An 8,582-nucleotide genomic window follows, 5' to 3' on the forward strand; every position below is an offset into this window, starting at 1 on the left:
AGGAACCAAGTTGCTGATGAGCGGCTCTGTTAACAAATACTGACTTCAGTTTGCACCATGCTCTCTATTTGAAAGATCTCTGATGAAGCTGCACTTTCCACTGCAACGGTAGCTCTGCAGATGGTCACATTTCCTCTTAGCTCTGTTTTACCTTCCTTGTGGGTAACTTTTTCAGCAAAACCTCCTGACTTAATCTAGGTGGCAGGTCACTCGGTGCCTTTACAGTGAGTTGGCAGCTGAAACTATGGCTCTAAGAACAACAGTGTACATTTCTGCAGGAGGTTTTACTGTTGATGCCACAATGCCTATGTTTTGAAAACTCGGATATGATTGGGTGCCTCAGCATGAACCAGGCCCTGTGCGCAGGGATCTCTGCACACGCTGACCCCTGCACTCCTCAGAGGCTTAGTGGACGCTCGGAGCGGCTGATCAATTACCTTACTCAGGGCAACAGCCAAAATCAAAAGCCTCTGTAACTGGACTCTTCCCATGAGAATTCCAAATAAACTGACTTTAATCATCCATGTGATTTTATCATTGTTGTTATATTTTTGGCTGTGCTGGGTCTTTATTGCTAATAGGCATTTCCCTAGTTGTGGTGAGCAGGGACTGCTCTCTAGCTCATGCTCAGGCTTCTCATCGCGGTGCCTTTGCTAGTTGCAGAGCATGGGCTCCAGGACACATGGGCTTCAGTAGTTTCAGCTCCCACGCTCTGGAGCACAGGCTGGATATTTGAGGCACAGGAGCTTAGTTGCTCCAGAGAACGTAGCATCATCCTGGGCCAGGGGGTCATACTAGTATCCCCCTCATTGCAAGGTGGCCTCCTAACCACTAGATACCAGGGAAGCCCATTGTGATTCTTTTTCTTACAGCCCATGGAATTCTCCAGGCCACAATATTGGAGTAGGGTAGCCTTTCCCCTCTCCATTCAAACTGTTGGTGACTTGCAAATAATCAGGATATACCATCTTCCAAGGACTCTAATACAGTAGAAAGAGCAGGAGCTTTAGGTCCAGAGGATCTTTCTCTCACTGACTGTGTCACTTTGGGCAAATTCCCCATCCTCTCTAAGTCTCAGTGGAAGTGGGTATTGTGATCAATTGTTGTTTAGTCAGTAGGTTGTGTCTGGCTCTTTCTGACCCCGTGGACTGCAGCCCCTCAGGCTTTCTTGGCCTTCACTGTCTCCCAAAGTGTGCTCAAACTCATGTCTATTCAGTCGGTGATGCTATCTAACCGTCTCATCCTCTGCAGCCCCCTCCTCTTCCTGCCCTCAATCTTTCCCACTAGTCTTTTCCAATGAGTTGGCTCTCCACATCAGGTGACCAAAGTATTGGAGCTTCAGCTTCAGCATCAGTCCTTGCAATGAATATTCAGGGCTAATTTCCTTTAGGATTGACTAGTGTCGATAGTAAATGAATAATCGAATATCAGCCATAGTAACGAACACCGGTGGCTTTCTGCCCTCCCGTATAATTAACCCACCAGAATTTTGCTTAAAAAACTTCCATTTTTTTTCAAGTTTCCTTCAAGACCCCAGTCTCACCAAAGGAATCAAATCTTCTTCCCTACGATCACCATACATAAAAGATGAAAATCCGCTGCAGAATCCAGCTATTCACGGCACAGTCTTTATATGGAGCACACTTTTAAAAGAATTGTTGTTGAAGTATGGTTGCTTTATACTCTTGCATTAGTTTCTACTGTATAACAAAGTGAATCAGTCACACCTCTACATACATCCATTCTTGTCTGGATTTCCTTCCCATATAGGTTACCACCGAGCACTGAATAGAGTTCCCTGTGCTCTACGGTAAATTTTCATGAGTTACCTATTTTATACATGGTATCAGTAGTGCATTGATGTCAATCCCAGCCTCCCCGTTCATTCCCCCAGGGGTCCGTGCATTTGTTCTCTATGACTGCGTCATACAGAGTGAAGGAAGTCAGAAAATACCGCATACTAATCTATGTGTGTGTGTGTGTGTGTGTGTGTGTGTGTGTGTGTGTGTATGGAGTTTAGAAGAATGGCAGAGACATCTACTTTCACACAGAGTCATTTATCACTTCTTCACAGATAGAGATTTAGAGAAAATGCAGTTAAGCCAGAAACCAAGCAGTATTTACTGATACGCCCAGCATTGGGTGGGGCATTGTGAGAGATCTGAGGTCAGGATGAAACTCATTCCTGGTCTCGAGGAACTTAATCTTTACTCCAGAAAGGAGGATGAGGGGAAGGTGCATGCATGCATGCCAAGTCGCTTCAGTCGTGTCTGACTCTTTGCATCCCCATGGACTGTAGCCCACCAGGCTCCTCTGTCCACGGGATTTCCCCAGGCAAGAACACTGGAGTGGGTTGCCATGCCCTCCTCCAGGGGATCTTCCTGACCCAGGGATCGAACACTGTCTTATGTTTCCTGCATTGGCAGGCAGGTTCTTTACCTCTAGCACCATCTGAGGGGAAGGCAGCATTTTACAAACCTGAAAAAATTTGAGTTTAACTTAGAAATTTGCAACAGTCTGGATGTTTTTAAAAATTAGAGCAGGTTATAGACAGAGGAGCCTGGTGGGCTACAGTCCATGGGGTCACAGAGAGTCAGACGGGACTGAGTCACTAAGCACAGGGCAGTACATTGAGAAACTCTTGAGTGAAGTTTAAAAAAAACTTCCTGGCACAGTGAAGTTATGGTTTACCCTAAATCTAGATCTCTTGACATTCCTTATCATCGTATGAATGTTAAGATAGCAGAACAGGGCCTAGAAACAGTGGCCAACTCTGCTGTGGGATGTCTTTCAAAGAACTTCTCAGCACTGGTGCTGACATACTTGACTGCTATCAGGGTGATTAACGGCATCTTCAGTGTTTCCATTACCAGCTCAGGACATTTTGTAAAGTTCAGGGAGGCCACCATCTATCAGGGTCCATCAGGTTTTGCAAGAAAAAAGGAAACGTTTGATGGAAGATAGAGGGGCCTCAACAGCTGTGAGTAGCTTCAGGAGGATTCTTTTTCTCTATCTGCAAGGTCTCTGCAGAATGTAGAATCCAGAGATACTTGCTGATGTATCCAACTAGCAGGGAGAGACTGGGTGAGTCTGGGAGGGGCCAGAGACTGCTCCCTTGAGCGTCTCACCCCCGCCCCCGGACCTGAAGACCTGACTTGGCATCTCAGGCCATAGCTTCTAAAAATGACTGCCTCCCCTGGAGGTGAGTTTCCTAAACAAAAGTGCCCCAGAACTGATGGAAGGCTACGCTTCTCTAAGGGGGCACAAGGCATCTGTGATTACTCACCATTCAATGACATGAAAGGAAATTGGCCAAGCTTTTTCATTTGAAATGAGGACAGACTGGTGCGGCTGGAAGAGCCAAAACCTGTTTGTTGTCTGTGTGTGTGTGTGTGTGTGTGTGTGCGCACACACATGTGCAAGAGCTTGTTTATGTCTGCATGTGGATTTTGTCCACGTCTTTACCCAAACCAAAAGGAGCTTTTAAATGTCAAAAATCAGAGCTTTTGACATTGACATTGACATTACAATCCCTGGTCTGGGAAGACCCCACGTGCCACAGAGCAAAGAAGCCTGTGCGCCGCAACTACTGAGCCAAACTACTGAGCCCACATGCTGCAAGTACTGACGTCCACATGACTGAATGGCTCAGCACGCATGCACATACACCAACTGGAAGAAAAATTGGATCTGAAAAATTACATTTTTTTACATTCTCTCTCTCCCTCTCCTCTCTGTCTCTCCCCTCCTCCCCCAACACACAGACAGACACACATATACTCATATTCTTCTTCTCCAAAAACCAAACAACAACAAAAGAAAATATTTACCCAATGGCTTTTATGAAAGATATTTATCTCCCTCACATTTTAACAAAGTTCAGTGTTCATGTGTTCCCTGCCAGACTTGAGACATTTAAACTAAAGGATGAGCAGCTGAGTAGCTATAAATTGTTAGGTCCCAATAAAAAAGGCCCTTTACTCAGTGTGCCAGCCAGGCTCCAGGAGGGCCCCCAATGACCCCTTCCTCCTGTTGTGTACAGCCTTGCAGAGTCCTCTCTCACACTGTCAGTGTGACCAATAAAACATGGGGTAAGCCGTCACATGCCACCTCCAAGATTATGAACAGCATGTGGCTACCATCTTGGTCCTCTCTCTGGAGTCACCGTGTCTCAGAGAAGCCTCATGAGTGTTTCACATAGAGAAGAACCAGAGCTTCACGCCAATGGCCCACATGAGTGAGCCTGGAGGGAGGTCTTCCAGTTGTAGTAAACCTTCTGGCCAACAGGTTGACCACTACTTTATGGAAGACTGTGAAGTAGAACCACCCAGCTAAGTCACTCTCGGATCCCTAACCCGTGAAAGGTACGTGAGACAAGAAATATGTATTGTTTAGGCTACCCAACTTTAGAGTCATTTCTTATACAGAAACAGGTAACTTACAGTGGACAATAACGTGTCAATCATTATTTTCCTTGTGAATCTATCAACAAGGAGGTAGAAGTCAGGGGTCCTTGCTAGTATGCAATGACTTTCATTTAAAAATTCAGTTTCTCCTGAGTGAATTCAGACAGAGAAGATGAAATATTCCATGGCATCCCTAAAATGTGGCGTCTGAAAAGAAATGATACAAATGAACTTATTTAGGAAACAGAAAAAGACTCACAGACTCAGAGAACATCGTTACAGTTGCTAGTAGGGGAGGGGAGGGGAAGGGATTGTTAGTTTGGGATGGACCTGCTCACCTGCTCTATCTAAGATGGATAATCAGCAAGGACCGACTGTACTCTGCTCAGTATTACGTGGCTGCCTGGAGGGGAGGGGAGTTAGGAGGAAAATGGATACATGTTTACATATGGCTGAGTTCCTTTGCTGTCCACCTGAAGCTATCACAACGTTTTTAATCGGTTATACCCCCAATACAATATTAAAAGTTTAAAGCGAACATTTCAATTCTAGTCCTATTAAAGAGGCCTTCTGTGATCTGTGCTGTCGGGAAGTTGCTCTGTTGTGTCTCTTCGGAGTTCCTTTATCAGAGGCAGCTTCCCACCTTAGAGATGGTTCCAGTCTTCTTAAAAGCACTCCTTCCCCTCATCTAATCAGATAAAGTTTCTTCTGTTCTACGTGCTCATTCTGTATAGTCACCAGATCATTGACCAGTATCAGAAGTAAACACGTCCGTTTTATCACAGACATCCTGCCCCTGACATACTGGTCAGCAGTGGCATCTCAGAGGACTCGTGGGGATGGGTCTCTGTGGACAGAGAGCTGACCCGCATGTGGGTACCAGGAGCACAGCAGACAGACAGCAGAGCAGGGCAGAGGGGCAGCCCGGGTCCGGGGGGCAGAGGGCAGGAACTGGGTCTGGGCCTCTGACGGGGGCTGCATGACTCTGAGCAGCAATCTTTGCCCTGATCTGAAATGTTCTCATGCTGATGTGGTGTCTTCCTGCAGCAGCCTCTGCTCCTCAGAGTCTCACACAAATGCTTATCTCACACAGTGAGAGAGAGAAAATCTCATGTGTAAGGTTGTCGTTGTTTAATTGCTCAGTCATGTCCGACTCTCTGCAACCTCACGGGCTGTAGCCCACCCAGCTCCTCTTCCAGGTAAGAGTCCTGGAGTGGGTTGCCATGTCCTTCTCCAGAGGATCTTCCCAACCCAGGAACTGAACCTGCGTCTCCTGCATTGGGAGGCAGATTCTTTACCGCTGAGCCGGCTGGGAAGCCTGACGTGCAGGTCTTAATACCGCCCTCTGTGCGTGCCTTTTTTCTCTGCGGTCTCAGTCACAACCCCTGCCTTGTAACTCCATAAGAACATGAGCGGAAAAGCCCAACTGCAGGTCCTGTTCTCATCCACTCCTCCTGTTTAAATAAATGTCAACATTTTCTTCATGGCCCTACATCTTCCAAAACCTAAACATCTAGAAGCTTCCATCTGGGGTTGGTGAAAATTTAAACGTGGTCATCATTTGCTGATATTCTCCAAACCTGTAAACATTCATTCTCAGATTATCTTCTGAGATCAAGTCCAAATATTTTGAAGAAATATTCCAAGAAAATTTAGACTCAGGGAGGAAAGAGGATTGTGGAGGAGGGGGAAAAAAAAAAAAGCCAATTTCACAGAAACCACAGACATACATTTGCAGGAAGTCACTTTAACCATCCACTTTAAAGTGTTTCTCTTCAATGTCCTGTCCAGTTCTCCTGAAACCAACTTCTGTAATTGAGGACATATTTTTTAAAAGAATTTGTAAATATACTTGGGTAATGCATAGCAATAGTTCTGTAACAGGCGCTGCATTTTTGTCTGAAGCACAAACAACGGAGCATTGAGGCACCAGACTAATTTTAAAATCATGTATTTCAGACTATAATGAGCAATCCTCAGTGAAGAAATTTTGAATACTTCTGAGTATTACCCCTATAATCATTTTAATCATGCTCACATATTTCCTGCCAGCCCTATATCTAAGAATGTGTATGTGAATATAATTATGTGAGATATATATGTGCTGTGTGCTAAGCCACTTCAGTCATGTCCAACTCTTTGTGACCCTACAGACTGAAGCCCACCAGGCTCCTCTAGATTTTAAATAAATGGTTTTAAGACCATTTTAGATTTGCTTAAGCATTATAAATATTTTAATATCAACATTGTAAAATATATTACAAGCAATAGAAAAATCCAGTTTAATTGATTAAAAAAACTATATTCCAGGATGCATTAGAGATTAAAACAGTTAAAAAAAGTTTAAAGCTATAAACATAGAATAAAATATTTAATGGATTATGAGGTTGGAGTAATATTGGTTTTCTGAGCATAGCAGCAAATACAGAAACCATAACAACATAGACCAAATCAATTCCATTACCTCTGAACATATTATAAACAGACAGTAAGCAAAAGCCTGGGAAAATATTTGAAAATTTATGTATAGCTTATCTATGTAGCATATGTACATATATACACACTCAAATATAATACATTCTATATATGTTATAAATCACTAACAGGAAAGATAATTTAATTTTTTACATGTTCAAAAGAGGAGGTATAGAAGTTTCAGGAAGCTTCACTAGAAGTTTTCAATAAATAAAATTCATCAGAAGTAATTAAGAAATTTAACTCAAATAGCATTTCCACTTATCAAATTTGTAAAAGCTTTACAACATTGTGATATACAATACCGACAAAAAGAATGTGGAGATGGTGGATGTATAAACTAATACAAACTTGTTAGAGGATAATTTGGAAACATATCAAAATACTCTTTAACTTGGTTGCTTGTGTTCTGTTAATATATTTTTAAAAAGTCATGGAAGTTTAAAAATATTTAGCCTCTCATTGGCAATGTTGTAGACAATAGCAAGAAAAAAAAAACCTGAATATACAAATCAGAAAGAGAAAAACAATTACTGTGCATTAACACATATATATGGAATCTCAAAAAATGGTACAGATGAACCTGTTTGCAGGGAAGGAACAGAGATGCAGACGCAGAGAATGAACTTCTGAACACAATGAGGGGAGGGAGAGGGCGGGACGACTTGAGAGAGGAGGGTTGGCTTATACGCACGATCATGTGTAAAATAGATAGCTAGTGGGAAGCTGCTGTATAGCACGGGGGGCTCAGCCTAGTGCTCAGTGACAACCTAGAGGGGTGGGATGGGGGTGTGGAAGGGAGGCTCAAGAGGGAAGGGATATATGTATATTTACGCTGATTTGCGTTGTTGTATGGCAGAATCCAACACAACATTGTAAAGCAATTATCCTCCAATTAAAAAAAAAAAAAACAGCCAAAAATAAAAGTCAAGCATATAGCCTTAGGTCAAGGATATCAAAAAAAGTAAAAGGTGATTCAGGAAAAAATACTCTAAAGCAAAAGCTAACCTTCTATCTCTATTTACATATTTCCGGATTTCACATACACATACACACGCATGCAGACACACATACATTTTTAAGACATTCTCAACAAGGAGGGTGTTGGCAAGGTTCTGCATTTTGACCTTGAGATATGTAAGATGCCAAGAAGAACATGTCTTCAAATAAATTACAGAGATGACTCAACCCTTCTAGTAATCCGAGGCAAAATTACAACTAACCTAATTTAGACAAAGAATCTCCTTATTTTGAGGACATGATAAAAATTGTGACATCATGTGTGAGTCAGTAATGACATACGTGGTCTAGCATTTCTCATGACAAATTCTCCCTCCAGTAACTTCTATAATCAAGCATAACCATTTTTACCTTCTGTTCTCCAGTTTCGTCATGTACTTTAACTTTATTGCCAGTGGTTATGACACTTCCATTCCTGGTTGTCCTGGTCTTTAGCCGAGACCAGGGATGGGCGGAAATCCTAGTTACTCAATCAGTGCTAAGGTGACCCTTGAGACAATGTGTAAATAGGACAGTTATTTCTCATACAGCTTCTAGCCATTTACTAGAGAAACTTTTTTTATGTGTGTTCTGTATTCCAAGTCATATGTTAGATATTAGAGAATAAGATGGAAATCAACTCTGAATATTCACAGGAAGGACTAATGCTGAAGCTGAAACTCCAGTACTTTGGCTGCTTGA

Source organism: Ovis aries, chromosome 3, assembly GCF_016772045.2.
Source record: "Ovis aries strain OAR_USU_Benz2616 breed Rambouillet chromosome 3, ARS-UI_Ramb_v3.0, whole genome shotgun sequence".
NCBI lineage: Eukaryota > Metazoa > Chordata > Mammalia > Artiodactyla > Bovidae > Ovis > Ovis aries.